The sequence below is a fragment of the Hyla sarda genome, unplaced genomic scaffold, assembly GCF_029499605.1.
Source record: "Hyla sarda isolate aHylSar1 unplaced genomic scaffold, aHylSar1.hap1 scaffold_230, whole genome shotgun sequence".
NCBI classification, from domain to species: domain Eukaryota; kingdom Metazoa; phylum Chordata; class Amphibia; order Anura; family Hylidae; genus Hyla; species Hyla sarda.
In genome coordinates, this window is record NW_026608980.1 from 251946 (window position 1) to 267961 (window position 16016).

At 42.7% G+C, this 16016-nt stretch overlaps 2 protein-coding genes across 7 annotated transcripts in view; one reads left to right on the top strand and one right to left on the bottom strand.

Moving 5' to 3' along the window:
* GBA2 (glucosylceramidase beta 2) overlaps positions 1–14808 on the bottom strand; it is a 192648-nt gene extending 177840 nt beyond the window's left edge. For 2 of the 4 annotated variants that reach the window (XM_056553052.1, XM_056553055.1), the window contains exons 1-2: positions 14423–14512; positions 11486–11693 (exon numbers count right to left, since the gene is read on the bottom strand). The gene's annotated coding sequence lies outside the window, so the exon portion shown is untranslated. Of the gene's footprint in view, positions 1–11077; positions 11694–14422; positions 14513–14790 lie in introns of those variants that run through there. The other 2 variants (XM_056553053.1, XM_056553054.1) reach the window with 2 other exon arrangements.
* The window catches only part of RGP1 (RGP1 homolog, RAB6A GEF complex partner 1), a 47462-nt gene continuing 45950 nt past the window's right edge, over positions 14505–16016 (top strand). The window contains exon 1 of one of the 3 annotated variants that reach the window (XM_056553056.1): positions 14505–14704. The gene's annotated coding sequence lies outside the window, so the exon portion shown is untranslated. Of the gene's footprint in view, positions 14705–14727; positions 14884–16016 lie in introns of those variants that run through there. The other 2 variants (XM_056553057.1, XM_056553058.1) reach the window with 2 other exon arrangements.

A 16016-nucleotide genomic window follows, 5' to 3' on the forward strand; every position in this document is an offset into this window, starting at 1 on the left:
CGTACTATGCTGACTTGTTTCAGAGGAAGGTTTTGGATAGAGACAAGATGACCCAATTCTTGGAGACAACTCCGCTCCCTGATACTAATGATTTGGACTTTTCTCCTTTGACAGCAGAATTGACGGTGGCAGAGGTCAAAGAGGCCATTGATAAGTTACATCTGAAGAAGGCACCAGGTCCAGATGGGATAACAGCAGAATTCTATAAGACATTCAGAGACCTCTTGGCCCCAATTCTCGTGGATGTTTACACAAATTGTCTAGAAAGTCACCTGATGCCTCCATCCATGAGAGTGTCCTCGCTGATTCTGCTGTCTAAAGGTAAAGAGCCGAGTGACATCAAGAACTGGAGGCCAATTGCCCTCTTGAATGTCGACAGGAAGATTCTGGCAAAAATCCTGTTTTCTAGGTTAGTTTGTCTGTCCCCGGCACTGTTGGCAGGCTGTCAGTATGGCACAGTAAAAGGGCGGAACATCTCTGGGGCAGTGATCTCCATAAGGGAGATGTTTGAGAGATGTAAAGCCCTGAGGTGTGGGAGATATGTTGTGAGTCTTGACCAGGCTAAAGCCTTTGACAGAGTAGATCACGAGTATCTATGGGCCACTTTGTCAAAGTACGGTATTCCGGGACAATTCATTGATTGGCTGAAGACTTTGTATTGTGAGGCCGAGAGCTTTCCTCTGATCAATGGTTGGCAGGGTGACACCTTCAGGGTTAAGGCGGGGGTGAGACAAGGTTGCCCACTGAGTCCGCTGCTGTATGTATTCGCCTTAGACCCGTTTCTGAGGTCACTGCAGGAGTGTGGTTTTCAGGGGGTGCCGGTCCCCCACTGCCTGCCCCTGAGTGTTGTTGCCTATGCGGATGATGTGACCATAGCGATATCTGAGCCTCGTGAGGTGGAGATGTTGTCTGCGGCCATCAGAAGTTACTCGGAGGCCTCAGGGTCTCTGGTCAACCTTGAGAAGAGTCAAGCTCTCTGGATATCTGATTCTGATCCAGACTTTGATCTGCCCCAATTTGTGAGAGCCTCCTCCTATATTAAAATCCTAGGGGTTAAATTCGGGAGGGACGATAACGCCAAACTAAATTGGGAAGAGAAGTTGGAAGCCGGAAATGCAAAGGTTCAGCGATGGAAGAACTGGAGGCTGACCTATAGAGAAAGGATTAAAATGTTGAAGACTTACCTGGTCCCCGTCTTTTTGTATGTCTCTGTTGTGTTTCCTTTGCCAGAATGTTTCTCCGCTCGGCTCTTTAGCCTGTTCTTCCAAATGTTCTGGGGGAACAGGTTGAACCTGATAAAAAGAGGGGTCACCTACCTACAGAGGAGAGAGGGTGGGTTGGATATGCTGAATCCAAGGGTGTTCTTTGACTCCATGTTTCTAAAAGTAAATTTTGGTTGCCTGGACTCAAACAACAGCTCCCTTTGGGCGAATAGTATCAGGGACTGGATATTGCCTTTTGCAGAGTCTTGGGTGCGAGGCGGCAGTCTCAAGAGGGGGAGATGGACGCGTGACTACCTCCCCCCGTACCTGGAATACGGGCTTAGATGTCTGAAGAGATGGCGCATTGAGAAGTCTTATATAGAGAGTAAGCCAAGGAAGGACCTATATGTGAGGATCTGTAGGGCTTTCTTCTGTTCTCCGCTTGCCTTGAGGGATTGTGTGACCAGCACTTTACAAGAAAGTCTTAGGTTCCTCAATGGGAAACGACTTCCCGCAAAGTTATTTGACATTGCTTGGCTGTCACTCCATGGGAGGCTCTTTGTCAGGGGTAATCTAAAATATCTAAGTGTCTCAGATAGGAACTGTCCTCTGGGTTGTCAGCAGGAGGAGACGATGGAGCATTTCATATCTGACTGCAGGGCCGGGAGGAGGATATGGGAAGAAGTGTCCAGTAAGCTGAACATCCCATTACTGCAGAACCTGACGTATCCTGACATCATCTATGCTGTACCATCCAGTAACAGGACTGTAGACAGGGGGACTATGTACATAATAATTACTATCACTAAATATTACCATTGGCACATGAGAACTAGAGTGTCCATACACAATGAGCCATTCCACCACATCACAGCAGTAAGACAGATCATGTCCGAGCTCCAGTGGGTAAAATCATTAGAAATGAGGAGAAACCAAAATAATGGGAAATTATGGAGGAATGTCTCTTTGGTTTAACACAGATGATGTGATGTTGTTGTTTTTTCTTCTTTCCCAGCAAATGTGGACTTTTTAAGTTTATTATGACTCTATATATACACTCTAGTTGAGTAGTCATTGTGTGTACAATGCTTGTTATTTTTGTTTTGTATTGTAAGAATATATTCTTTTTTGTATTTTTATGTTTGTTTTCACAATAAAAATTGCCTCCTATATACAAGAATATAACTACTATAATACTGCTCCTATATACAATAATATAACTACTATAATACTGCTCGTATATACAATAATATAACTACTATAATACTGCTCCTATATACAAGAATATAACTACTATAATACTGCTCCTATATACAAGAATATGACTACTATAATACTGGTCCTATATACAAGAATATAACTACTATAATACTGGTCCTATATACAAGAATATAACTACTATAATACTGCTCCTATATACAAGAATATAACTACTGTAATACTGCTCCTATATACAAGAATATAACTACTGTAATACTGCTCCTATATACAAGAATATAACTACTATAATACTGCTCCTATATACAAGAATATAACTACTATAATACTGCTCCTATATACAAGAATATAACTACTATAATACTGCCTCCTATATACAAGAATATAACTACTATAATACTGCCTCCTATATACAAGAATATAACTACTATAATACTGCTCCTATATACAAGAATATAACTACTATAATACTGCTCCTATATACAAAAATATAACTACTATAATACTGACCCTATATACAAGAATATACCTACTATAATACTGCTCCTATATACAAGACTATACCTACTATAATACTGCTCCTATATACAAGAATATACCTACTATAATACTGCTCCTATATACAAGAATATAACTACTATAATACTGCTCCTATATACAAGAATATACCTACTATAATACTGCTCCTATATACAAGAATATACCTACTATAATACTGCTCCTATATACAAGAATATAACTACTATAATACTGTTCCTATATACAAGAATATAACTACTATAATACTGCTCCTATATACAAGAATATAACTACTATAATACTGCTCCTATATACAAGAATATAACTACTATAATATTGCTCCTATATACAAGAATATAACTACTATAATACTGCTCCTATATACAAGAATATAACTACTATAATACTGCTCCTATATACAAGAATATACCTACTATAATACTGCCTCTATATACAAGAATATAACTACTATAATACTGCTCCTATATACAAGAATATAACTACTATAATACTGCTCCTATATACAATAATATAACTACTATAATACTGCTCGTATATACAATAATATAACTACTATAATACTGCTCCTATATACAAGAATATAACTACTATAATACTGCTCCTATATACAAGAATATGACTACTATAATACTGGTCCTATATACAAGAATATAACTACTATAATACTGGTCCTATATACAAGAATATAACTACTATAATACTGCTCCTATATACAAGAATATAACTACTGTAATACTGCTCCTATATACAAGAATATAACTACTGTAATACTGCTCCTATATACAAGAATATAACTACTATAATACTGCTCCTATATACAAGAATATAACTACTATAATACTGCTCCTATATACAAGAATATAACTACTATAATACTGCCTCCTATATACAAGAATATAACTACTATAATACTGCCTCCTATATACAAGAATATAACTACTATAATACTGCTCCTATATACAAGAATATAACTACTATAATACTGCTCCTATATACAAAAATATAACTACTATAATACTGACCCTATATACAAGAATATACCTACTATAATACTGCTCCTATATACAAGACTATACCTACTATAATACTGCTCCTATATACAAGAATATACCTACTATAATACTGCTCCTATATACAAGAATATAACTACTATAATACTGCTCCTATATACAAGAATATACCTACTATAATACTGCTCCTATATACAAGAATATACCTACTATAATACTGCTCCTATATACAAGAATATAACTACTATAATACTGTTCCTATATACAAGAATATAACTACTATAATACTGCTCCTATATACAAGAATATAACTACTATAATACTGCCTCCTATATATAAGAATATAACTACTATAATACTGCTCCTATATACAAGAATATAACTACTATAATACTGTCTCCAATATACAAGAATATAACTACTATAATACTGCTCCTATATACAAGAATATAACTACTATAATACTGCCTCCTATATACAAGAATATAACTACTATAATACTGCCTCCTATATACAAGAATATAACTTCTATAATACTGCTCCTATATACAAGAATATAACTACTATAATACTGCTCCTATATACAAGAATATAACTACTATAATACTCCTCCTATATACAAGAATATAACTACTATAATACTGCTCCTATATACAAGAATATAACTACTATAATATTGCTCCTATATACAAGAATATAACTACTATAATACTGCCTCCTATATACAAGAATATAACTACTATAATACTGCTCCTATATACAAGAATATAACTACTATAATACTGCTCCTATATACAAGAATATATCTACTATAATACTGCTCCTATATACAAGAATATAACTACTATAATACTGCTCCTATATACAAGAATATACCTACTATAATACTGCCTCTATATACAAGAATATAACTACTATAATACTGCTCCTATATACAAGAATATACAGTGGGGATGAAAAGTTTGGGCCCCCTTACTTTACTGCCCCCTTTGGTAAGTATCACAGCTTGTAAACGCTTTTTGTAGCCAGCCAAGAGTCTTTCAGTTCTTGCTTGAGGTATCTTTGCCCATTCTTCCTTACAAAAGTCTTCCAGTTCTTTGAGATTTCTGGGCTATCTGTCACGCACTGCTCTTTTAAGGTCTATCCATAGATTTTCAATTATGTTGAGGTCAGGAGATTGTGAAGGCCATGGTAAAACCTTCAGTTTACGCCTCTTGATGTAATCCCCTGTGGATTTCGAGGTGTGTTTAGAATCATTATCCATTTGTAGAAGCCATCCTCTCTTTAACTTCAGCTTTTTCACAGATGGCATCAAGGTAGCATCCAAAATTTGCTGAAATTTTATTGAATCTATTTTTCCTTCTACTCGTGAGATGTTCCCTGTGCTACTGGCTGCAATACAACCCCAAAGCATGATTGATCCACCCCCATGCTTAACAGTTGGACAGAGGTTCTTTTCATTAAATTCTGTTTCCCTTCTTCTCCAATCGTACCTTTGCTCATTCCGGCCAAAAAGTTCAATTTTAACCTTATTGGTCCACGGAACTTGTTTCCAAAATGCATCAGGCTTGTCTATATGTTCATTTGCAAAGTTCAAACGCAGATTTTTGTGGTGAGGACGTAGAAGAGGTTTTCTTCTGATGTCTCTTCCATGAAAACCATATATATATATATTTATTTTTTATTTTTTTTAACTGCCTTTATTACAAAGCATGTGCAGTAGAGAAATACAACGGTCAGGCAGAGTCACACAAATTGGTAGTACAGTCCTGACCGGCACGTCAGGTGGCATCATAAAGTGCAAAACATAAGGAAGGCACATACCGTGTAAAACAAACCAAGGGAAGGATAGGGATACCCAATGCCTATTGACCAGCTAGATAATATAAATGCATGTCGGGCAGTGACATACCCCCTTCAGAATTGGAGCGCTGCAGGAGAGATGTTACGCCGAGCGCTCCGGGTCCCCGCTCCTCCCCGGAGCGCTCACAGCGTTCTCCTGTTCGCAGCGCCCCGGTCATACCCGCTGACCGGGTGCGCTGCGATAATGTCCCTAGCCGGGATGCGATTCGCGATGCGGGACGCGCCCGCTCGCGGTGCGCATCCTGACCCGCTTACCAGACTCGCTCCCCGTCTGTGCTGCCCCGGCGTGCGCGGCCCCGCTCCCTAGGGCGCGCGCGCCGGGTCTTTGCGATTTAAAGGGCCGGTGCGCCACTGATTGGCGCATGGGTTTTAATTAGTGTCTTCACCTGTGCACTTCCCTATATTACCTCACTTCCCCTGCACTTCCTTGCCGGATCTTGTTGCCATTGTGCCAGTGAAAGCGTTTCCTTGTGTGTTCCTAGCCTGTGTTCCAGACCTCTTGCCGTTGCCCCTGACTACGATCCTTGCTGCCTGCCCTGACCTTCTGCTACGTCCGACCCTGCTCTTGTCTAATCCCTTGTACCGCGCCTATCTCAGCAGTCAGCGAGGTTGAGCCGTTGCCGGTGGATACAACCTGGTTGCTACCGCCGCTGCAAGTCCATCCCGCTTTGCGGCGGGCTCTGGTGAAAACCAGTAGCAACTTAGAACCGGTCCACCGACATGGTCCACGCCAATCCCTCTCTGACACAGAGGATCCACATCCAGCCTGCCGAATCCTGACAACAGACAATCTAAGCTTAGACCTATTCCCACCCCACACAAAAGGAAGGAAACATAGCATGTAGTTGTTTAAAAAGGAGGTTGGTACAGGAGCGCATGCATGTTCAAGGACATAGAGACACTTGGGGAGGATCACCATTTTGACCAGATTAAAACGTCCCGCCACAGATAGCGGCAAGGAGGCCCAGACCCGGAATTTACTTGAAGACCATATTTGTACAAGTATCTCTTTATAGTAGAATAGTGTACCACAACTCCAGTGTCTGCAGATCTTTCTGGAGGGATTGTGCAGTCAAATGTGGGTTTTGAATTGTTTTTCTCACAATCCTGCGAGCTGTTCTGTCTTATAATTTTCTTGGTCTTCCAGATCTTGCTTTAACTTCCACTGTTCCTGATGACTGCCATTTCTTAATTACATTCCGAACAGAGGATATTGACATCTGAAAACGTTTTCTATCTTCTTATAGCCTTCTCCAGCTTTGTGAGCGTCAACTATTTTCAGTTTCAGATTTCTAGACAACTGCTTAGAAGAACCCGTGGTGCTGATTGTTGGGGCAAGGTCAGATGAGTCTGGGCATTTATAACCTTTGAGATGACATCACATGGTCTTCCCAGATGATGATTGAGAACAATCCATGACACTGACAGGTCTCAGCTGTATAAAGGGGGCAGTGCATGCTATAAATTCTGCAGGGGGCACAAACTTCTGCAGACACCATTTTTTTGTTTTCTGTTATTTTGAAAGTGTAAATGAGGGAAATAAAATGTAACTTTTGTTGATATATTATAAGAATGTCTAATCTGTAATCTGATGCCTTTTGGAGATTTTTCCATCTTTCCTTGGCTTCTTTATGACATTAATACAAATTATTACCTGGGGGCCCAAACTTTTCATCCCCACTGTAACTACTAAAATACTGCTCCTATATAATACTATTATAATACTCCTCCTTATCTCTTCTTACCCCCGCTCTCATTCTTCCGTCTCTTCTCTATTATCTCTTCTTACCCCCGCTCTCACTCCTCTGTCTCTTCTCTATTATCTCTTCTTACCCCCGCTCTCACTCCTGTCTCTTCTCTACTCTCACTTCTTACCCCCACTCTCATTTTTCTGTCTCTTCTCTATTATCTCTTCTTATCCTGCTCTCACTCCTCTGTCTCTTCTCTACTCTCACTTCTTACCCCCGCTCTCACTCTTCTGTCTCTTCTCTATTATCTCTTCTTACCCCCGCTCTCATTCTTCCGTCTCTTCTCTATTATCTCTTCTTACCCCCGCTCTCACTCCTCTGTCTCTTCTCTATTATCTCTTCTTACCCCCGCTCTCACTCCTGTCTCTTCTCTACTCTCACTTCTTACCCCCACTCTCATTTTTCTGTCTCTTCTCTATTATCTCTTCTTATCCTGCTCTCACTCCTCTGTCTCTTCTCTACTCTCACTTCTTACCCCCGCTCTCACTCTTCTCTCTTCTTACTCCGCTCTCACGCTTCTGTCTCTTCTCTATTATCTCTTCTTACCCCCGCTCTCACTCTTCTCTCTTCTTACTCCGCTCTCACTCTTCTGTCTCTTCTCTATTATCTCTTCTTACCCCCGCTCTCACTCTTCTCTCTTCTTACTCCGCTCTCACGCTTCTGTCTCTTCTCCATTATCTCTTCTTACCCCCGCTCTCACGCTTCTGTCTCTTCTCCATTATCTCTTCTTACCCCCGCTCTCACGCTTCTGTCTCTTCTCCATTATCTCTTCTTACCCCCGCTCTCACTCTTCCGTCTCTTCTCTATTATCTCTTCTTACCCCCGCTCTCACTCTGTTCTCTTCTTACCCCGCTCTCACTCCTCTGTCTCTTCTCTATTATCTCTTCTTACCCCCGCTCTCACTCTTCTCTATTATCTCTTCTTACCCCCGCTCTCACTCCTCTGTCTCTTCTCTACTCTCACTTCTTACCCCCGCTCTCACTCTTCTGTCTCTTCTCTATTATCTCTTCTTACCCTCGCTCTCACTCCTCTGTCTCTTCTCTATTATCTCTTCTTACCCTCGCTCTCACTCCTCTGTCTCTTCTCTATTATCTCTTCTTACCCCCGCTCTCACTCCTCTGTCTCTTCTCTATTATCTCTTCTTACCCCCGCTCTCACTCTTCTGTCTCTTCTCTATTATGTCTTCTTACCCTCGCTCTCACTCTTCTCTCTTCTTACCCCGCTCTCACTCTTCCGTCTCTTCTCTATTATCTCTTCTTACCCCCGCTCTCACTCTTCTCTCTTCTTACCCCACTCTCACTCCTCTGTCTCTTCTCTATTATCTCTTCTTACCCCCGCTCTCACTCTTCTGTCTTTTCTCTATTATCTCTTCTTACCCCCAGCTCTCACTCCTCTGTCTCTTCTCTATTATCTCTTCTTACCCCCGACTCTCACTCCTCTGTCTCTTCTCTATTATCTCTTCTTACCCCCGCTCTCACTCTTCCGTCTCTTCTCTATTATCTCTTCTTACCCCCGCTCTCACTCTTCCGTCTCTTCTCTATTATCTCTTCTTACCCCCGCTCTCACTCTTCCGTCACTTCTCTATTATCTCTTCTTACCCCCACTCTGACAGCTGTCTCTTCTCTATTATCTCTGCTTACCCCAGGTCTCTTCCGTCTCTTCTCCATTATCTCTTCTTACCCCCGCTCTCACGCTTCTGTCTCTTCTCCATTCTCTTCTTACCCCCGCTCTCACGCTTCTGTCTCTTCTCCATTATCTCTTCTTACCCCCGCTCTCAAGCTTCTGTCTCTTCTCCATTATCTCTTCTTACCCCCACTCTCACTCTTCTGTCTTTTCTCCATTATCTCTTCTTTCCCCCGCTCTCCTTCTTCCGTCTCTTCTCTATTGTCTCTTCTTACCCCCGCTCTCACTCTGTTCTCTTCTTACCCCGCTCTCACTCCTCTGTCTCTTCTCTATTATCTCTTCTTACCCCCGCTCTCACTCTTCTCTCTTATCTCTTCTTACCCCCGCTCTCACTCCTCTGTCTCTTCTCTACTCTCACTTCTTACCCCCGCTCTCACTCTTCTGTCTCTTCTCTATTATCTCTTCTTACCCTCGCTCTCACTCCTCTGTCTCTTCTCTATTATCTCTTCTTACCCCCGCTCTCACTTTTCTGTCTCTTCTCTATTATGTCTTCTTACCCTCGCTCTCACTCTTCTCTCTTCTTACCCCGCTCTCACTCTTCCGTCTCTTCTCTATTATCTCTTCTTACCCCCGCTCTCACTCTTCTCTCTTCTTACTCCGCTCTCACGCTTCTGTCTCTTCTCCATTATCTCTTCTTACCCCCGCTCTCACGCTTCTGTCTCTTCTCCATTATCTCTTCTTACCCCCGCTCTCACGCTTCTGTCTCTTCTCCATTATCTCTTCTTACCCCCGCTCTCACTCTTCCGTCTCTTCTCTATTATCTCTTCTTACCCCCGCTCTCACTCTGTTCTCTTCTTACCCCGCTCTCACTCCTCTGTCTCTTCTCTATTATCTCTTCTTACCCCCGCTCTCACTCTTCTCTCTTCTCTTATCTCTTCTTACCCCCGCTCTCACTCCTCTGTCTCTTCTCTATTATCTCTTCTTACCCTCGCTCTCACTCCTCTGTCTCTTCTCTATTATCTCTTCTTACCCCCGCTCTCACTCTTCTGTCTCTTCTCTATTATCTCTTCTTACCCCCGCTCTCACTCTTCTGTCTCTTCTCTATTATGTCTTCTTACCCTCGCTCTCACTCTTCTCTCTTCTTACCCCGCTCTCACTCTTCCGTCTCTTCTCTATTATCTCTTCTTACCCCCGCTCTCACTCTTCTCTCTTCTTACCCTCGCTCTCACTCCTCTGTCTCTTCTCTATTATCTCTTCTTACCCCCGCTCTCACTCTTCTGTCTCTTCTCTATTATCTCTTCTTACCCCCGCTCTCACGCCTCTGTCTCTTCTCTATTATCTCTTCTTACCCCCGGCTCTCACTCCTCTGTCTTTTCTCTATTATCTCTTCTTACCCCCGACTCTCACTCCTCTGTCTCTTCTCTATTATCTCTTCTTACCCCCGCTCTCACTCCTCTGTCTCTTCTCTATTATCTCTTCTTACCCCCGCTCTCACTCTTCCGTCTCTTCTCTATTATCTCTTCTTACCCCCGCTCTCACTCTTCCGTCTCTTCTCTATTATCTCTTCTTACCCCCGCTCTCACTCTTCCGTCTCTTCTCTATTATCTCTTCTTACCCCCACTCTGACAGCTGTCTCTTCTCTATTATCTCTTCTTACCCCCGCTCTCTTCCGTCTCTTCTCTATTATCTCTTCTTACCCCCGCTCTCAAGCTTCTGTCTCTTCTCCATTATCTCTTCTTACCCCCACTCTCACTCTTCTGTCTTTTCTCCATTATCTCTTCTTTCCCCCGCTCCTCCTCATCCGTCTCTTCTCTATTGTCTCTTCTTACCCCCGCTCTTCCTCTTTTGTCTCTTCTCTATTATCTCTTCTTACCCCCGCTCTTACTCTTCTGTCTCTTTATTTTCCTGGTCTCCCACGTCTGTCTCTCAGTCTTGCTCTGCGGTCACGTGGTCTCTGTTCTTCTCTGATTTCTTAGACTCTGATCTGTTGGTTGTTACTGATCCCTTCCTGATGTCTCTCAGTCTTGCTCTGCGGTCACGTGGTCTCTGTTCTTCTCTGATTTATTAAACTCTGATCTGTTGGTTGTTACTGATCTCTCCCACGTCTGTCTCTCAGTCTTGCTCTGCGGTTACGTGGTCTCTGTTCTTCTCTGATTTATTAAACTCTGATCTGTTGGTTGTTACTGATCTCTCCCACGTCTGTCTCTCAGGTCTCTACACAGAGTTTGTAGAATTGTTGGCTCTCATGAGATACAATCGAACATTATGCTTTTACGCTTACTTTTTGGCACATATGATGGACGCGGTCTTTGGCACATGTGATGTCTTCTAAGAGACACCTTCAGGTTGCTGTGCTGTCTCATGTGACAGAGAGAAGTGTGCAGAAGACATATAGGAGGTGCCCTGTTCGCTTCATGTCTCAGGATGGCTGCAGTCTCCTTCACAAAGCACAGATGTCTCTTGCTGGCAGTCTGGAGGATCCTTTAGCGCTGTAGAAGACGATGCATTTATGTTTATTTCATCTATTCACAACGGTCTCTAACTGTGTCAGCAGTCTATTAGTGTAACCATTGTACTTATCTTATAAACGTATACGTCAAAATTCCTCGTCATGAGCGCTCTCAGTAAATGACAATTCTCTATATGTCAGTGAGCAGAGTCTGTCTCTTTAGCATCCTGTGTCTCTTTATTGTGTGGTCATTATCTCTAGTCCTGTCTATCCACCTATATATTGCTCCATTCTCTGGTGACTGTCTCTTCGGTCAGTCCTCTCCTTTCTCTACCTCTTTATCTAAGGGGAATAATCCTTTCTAAACGGACTCTCATGGATCAATGTCAAATGTCTCTTCTTTCCAGACTCTCTCTCTCCTGGTACTAGATCATTGAGTACCTAGCTCTGAATATCTCTCAGTCTGTCTCTTTAGCTCAGAGGTCTCATTCTCTCCAGTATGTCTCTTACCTCACAGGTCTCTTCCCTGTACAGTCTCTTGCCTCACAGGTCCCTTCCTGTGCAGTCTCTTGCCTCACAGGTCCCTTCCTGTGCAGTCTCTTGCCTCACAGGTCCCCTTCCTGTGCAGTCTCTTGCCTCACAGGTCCCTTCCTGTGCAGTCTCTTGCCTCACAGGTCCCTTCCCGTGCAGTCTCTTGCCTCACAGGTCCCTTCCCGTGCAGTCTCTTACCTCACAGGTCTCTTCCCGTACAGTCTCTTACCTCACAGGTCTCTTCCCGTACAGTCTCTTACCTCACAGGTCTCTTCCCGTACAGTCTCTTACCTCACAGGTCTCTTCCTGTGCAGTCTCTTGCCTCACAGGTCTCTTCCCCGTACAGTCTCTTACCTCACAGGTCCCTTCCCGTGCAGTCTCTTGCCTCACAGGTCCCTTCCTGTGCAGTCTCTTGCCTCACAGGTCCCTTCCTGTGCAGTCTCTTGCCTCACAGGTCTCTTCCTGTACAGTCTCTTACCTCACAGGTCTCTTCCTGTACAGTCTCTTACCTCACAGGTCTCTTCCTGTACAGTCTCTTACCTCACAGGTCTCTTCCTGTACAGTCTCTTACCTCACAGGTCTCTTCCTGTGCAGTCTCTTACCTCACAGGTCTCTTCCTGTGCAGTCTCTTACCTCACAGGTCTCTTCCTGTGCAGTCTCTTGCCTCACAGGTCCCTTCCTGTGCAGTCTCTTGCCTCACAGGTCCCTTCCTGTGCAGTCTCTTGCCTCACAGGTCCCTTCCTGTGCAGTCTCTTGCCTCACAGGTCCCTTCCTGTGCAGTCTCTTGCCTCACAGGTCCCTTCCTGTGCAGTCTCTTGCCTCACAGGTCTCTTCCTGTGCAGTCTCTTGCCTCACAGGTCTCTTCCTGTGCAGTCTCTTGCCTCACAGGTCTCTTCCTGTGCAGTCTCTTGCCTCACAGGTCCCTTCCTGTGCAGTCTCTTGCCTCACAGGTCCCTTCCCGTGCAGTCTCTTGCCTCACAGGTCCCTTCCCGTGCAGTCTCTTGCCTCACAGGTCCCCTTCCCGTGCAGTCTCTTGCCTCACAGGTCCCTTCCCGTGCAGTCTCTTACCTCACAGGTCTCTTCCCGTGCAGTCTCTTACCTCACAGGTCTCTTCCCGTACAGTCTCTTACCTCACATGTCTCTTCCCGTGCAGTCTCTTGCCTCACAGGTCTCTTCCGTGCAGTCTCTTACCTCACAGGTCTCTTCCTGTACAGTCTCTTGCCTCACAGGTCTCTTCCTGTACAGTCTATTACCTCACAGGTCTCTTCCTGTACAGTCTCCTACCCCAGAGGTCTCTTTCTGTACAGTCTCTTACCTCACAGGTCTCTTCCTGTACAGTCTCTTACCTCACAGGTCTCTTCCTGTACAGTCTCTTACCTCACAGGTCTCTTCCTGTACAGTCTCTTACCTCACAGGTCTCTTCCTGTACAGTCTCTTACCTCACAGGTCTCTTCCTGTACAGTCTCTTACCTCACAGGTCCCTTCCGTACAGTCTCTTACCTCACAGGTCTCTTCCTGTACAGTCTCTTACCTCACAGGTCCCTTCCTGTACAGTCTCTTACCTCACAGGTCTCTTTCTGTACAGTCTCTTACCTCACAGGTCTCTTCCTGTACAGTCTCTTACCTCACAGGTCTCTTCTGTACAGTCTCTTACCTCACAGGTCCTTCCTGTACAGTCTCTTACCTCACAGGTCTCTTTCTGTACAGTCTCTTACCTCACAGGTCTCTTCCTGTACAGTCTCTTACCTCACAGGTCTCTTCCTGTACAGTCTCTTACCTCACAGGTCTCTTCCTGTACAGTCTCCTACCCCAGAGTCTCTTCTGTACAGTCTCTTACCCCAAGGTCTCTTCCTGTACAGTCTCTTACCTCACAGGTCCTTCCTGTACAGTCTCTTACCTCACAGGTCTCTTCCTGTACAGTCTCTTACCTCACAGGTCTCTTCCTGTACAGTCTCTTACCTCACAGGTCTCTTCCTGTACAGTCTCTTACCTCACAGGTCTCTTCCTGTACAGTCTCTTACCTCACAGGTCTCTTCCTGTACAGTCTCTTACCTCACAGGTCCCTTCCTGTACAGTCTCTTACCTCACAGGTCTCTTCCTGTACAGTCTCTTACCTCACAGGTCCCTTCCTGTACAGTCTCTTACCTCACAGGTCTCTTCCTGTACAGTCTCTTTCCTCACAGGTCTCTTTCTGTACAGTCTCTTACCCCAGAGGTCTCTTCCTGTACAGTCTCTTACCTCACAGCTCTCTCACTCTCTCGGCTGTCTCTCCTGTCAGCCTTCTTCTGTGTCTCAATTACCGGACGGTGTAAGAAAAAACCAGCGCACTAGTATCGCCTAGAGCTTCCTCTCTACCAACACAATAATGTCTCTGCTGCAGGCGCCATCTTGGCGTTGATTCCATATTTACAAACAGCAGATTGGTCTCCAGAGACATGGCCGACAAGTATCTAACAAAGTCCGGAAGAGAGATTAACAGCAAACGCATGCGCAGTCACCGAAAAGACTGACACTAAAGAGGTGGGACTGGTGGAATGGGCGGGAAAAATGTCTAAATAATGGGCGGAGCCTAAGCCCTGAGCAGCATAAGTGGTGGGTGTGGCTACCTGAGAGAGTCTTCTCATTGGATGACATGGTATCCGAGGGAGGGGCCGCGGCCTGTGACGGAGGAAGAGGAAGCTGTGAGTTGTGTATAGAAAGTATATACAGTGTAAATATATAGAATAATGTATATAGTGTGTAATGTATATATAGTGTGTAATGTATAGACCGTGTGTATATAGTGTGTAATGTTTAGACCGTGTGTATATAGTGTGTAATGGATAGACGGTGTATATATAGTGTATAATGTGTATATAGTGTATAATGTATATAGGGTGTAATGGATAGACGGTGTATATATAGTGTATAATGTATATATAGTGTATAATGTGTATATAGGGTGTAATGGATAGACGGTGTATATATAGTGTATAATGTATATATAGTGTATAATGTGTATATATAGTGTATAATGTATATAGGGTGTAATGGATAGACGGTGTATATATAGTGTATAATGTATATATAGTGTATAATGTATATAGGGTGTAATGGATAGACGGTGTATATATAGTGTATAATGTATATATAGTGTATAATGTATATAGGGTGTAATGGATAGACGGTGTATATATAGTGTATAATGTATATATAGTGTATAATGTATATAGGGTGTAATGGATAGACGGTGTATATATAGTGTATAATGTATATATAGTGTATAATGTGTGTATATAGGGTGTAATGGATAGACGGTGTATATATAGTGTATAATGTATATATAGTGTATAATGTGTATATATAGTGTATAATGTATATAGGGTGTAATGGATAGACGGTGTATATATAGTGTATAATGTATATATAGTGTATAATGTGTATATATAGTGTATAATGTATATAGTGTGTAATGGATAGACGGTGTATATATAGTGTATAATGTATATATAGTGTATAATGTATAATGTGTATATATAGGGTGTAATGGATAGACGGTGTATATATAGTGTGTAATGTATATATAGTGTATAATGTATATAGGGTGTAATGGATAGACGGTGTATATAGTGTATAATGTATATAGTGTGTAATGGATAGACCGTGTGTATATAGTGTGTAATGTATAGACCGTGTGTATATAGTGTGTAATGTATATAGTGTGTAATGTATAGACCGTGTGTATATAGTGTGTAATGTATATAGTGTGTAATGGATAGACCGTGTGTATATAGTGTGTAATGTATAGACCGTGTGTATATAGTGTGTAATGTATATAGTGTGTAATGTATAG